This window comes from Callospermophilus lateralis, chromosome 8 (genome assembly GCF_048772815.1).
Source record: "Callospermophilus lateralis isolate mCalLat2 chromosome 8, mCalLat2.hap1, whole genome shotgun sequence".
Taxonomy (NCBI): Eukaryota; Metazoa; Chordata; class Mammalia; order Rodentia; family Sciuridae; genus Callospermophilus; species Callospermophilus lateralis.
The window spans coordinates 40,388,640-40,390,331 of NC_135312.1; the positions used below are offsets into that span (position 1 = coordinate 40,388,640).

At 42.1% G+C, this 1,692-nt stretch overlaps 1 pseudogene; it reads right to left on the reverse strand.

Moving 5' to 3' along the window:
- Positions 1 to 1,151: 1,151 nt before the first annotated feature.
- LOC143406654 (U2 spliceosomal RNA) lies at positions 1,152 to 1,326 on the reverse strand (annotated as a pseudogene).
- Between the last annotated feature and the right edge of the window lie 366 nt (positions 1,327 to 1,692).

Genomic DNA, 1,692 nt, shown 5'->3' on the forward strand with positions numbered 1-1,692 from the left:
AATATAGATATGTTTTTCCTTTGGTCAGCAACATGGTTTATTATGGAACAATCTAGAAAATGAAAAAAAAAAGAGGAAGTGAAGAAAATCATGCACAGTTCCACCAGCCACATGTAACTATAGTCAACAGTTTAATATGCATCCTTCGAGGGGAGAGAGGGGAGGAGGATGGGAAATACACACACATACACTCAGGAATCCCAATAGCAAAGAAAATAACTTGAGTGTTTTGTTGTAATTCCTCATATATTTTTTCCCCATTTGCTTGGTATATAAAGTTGTGATTGTCCAAAATATATGGATCTAAAAGCAGAATTAATACTCTGAGAATTGGTGAAAGAAGCAAGCATTCATACTGCCTTTCCTATACAGACTGTATTTTAAGATAGACAATAGTTTAAAAAAATAATTTTTTTTGTAAGAGCAGAAAATCATTACCTTAGGTTTGGCAAAGGTTTCTTACAAAAGAGACAACATATGAAGGAAAAATCAAGAGGCGATACCAGACCCCGTACTCCCACACGGCTACCTGGGAAGTTGTTCCTCAGAGTTTCTTTCGCCTGCTCATTCTCTAGGTACACAAAGGCCATTGCAGACCCATCCATGGGGGCCTGAGTACTGCTCCTGCTGCTGACAGACCTTAGTATTGTCCACCTGGTGCTGGTTTCTCAGGCATGAAGAATGAAGGGCAATGAGGTCATGGAGGTTTCCACGGAGATTTCAATAGAAAGCCTGGGCGGTGTGTGGCAGGGTCAAAGTTCCTGTGGACAGCCCCTTACACGGTGATACACGAAGCTGTGAAAGAAGAGCTGACGTTTTGACGAAGACCCCAGGTAGTCAAAGATGTCCAAATGTGTAATATTCGCAAAGGAAAGAGCTTCAGGCAGGGAGCAGAGCCAGCCCAAGAGAGTCATGTGAGCTTCAGTTGGCAAGGCCACAGGGGCAGGAGCCAAAGCCCTCTGGAGCTCCCATCTCACCACCATAGACCCTGGGTGACAGGCTCAGAGCTATGGGACTTAATATTAGACTCTATGGGTTCCAGTCTTGCTTTGTCCAATCCTTCCTTTCTATTCCTCCATTTCCCTTTTTGGAATGGGAACCGTTACCTTGTGCCTGTCCCATCATTGTATTTCGGAGTTATGTAACTTGCCTTTTGATATATATATATATATATATATATATATACTCATTGGTCCTCATTGCCCTTCATTCTTCATGCCTGAGAAACCATATATATATATTGTCCTCAGATAGAGGCTATCTCAGATATTAAACTGATAAGAACAGATACTACACTTGATCTTAGCCAAAAGGCCGAGAAGTGAGACCTTTTGATTTTTCCTGGGACTCACAGCGAGGAATTCCCTTGAGTTTCAGAGGAGATTTGGTCTTTGGGGAAATGTTGGAACTCTTCAGACTATGGGGACTCTTGGAGATGCACTAAACACATTTTTCATCATGAGATGGACATGAATCTTTAGGGGCAATTGGCAGAATGTTATGGAATGTTTCCCAAAACCTCATGTGTTGAAGCCTTGGTTCCCAAAGCAGAAATATTCAGAGATGGGGCTTTTGGGAAGTGATTGTATCATGAGGGCTCTGCCTCAAGAGTAAAATAATCATTTTATGGCGTTGTTGGGAGGTGGTAGGAATTGTAGGAGGTGGAACCTAGTTGAAAAGATGGGTCCTTGG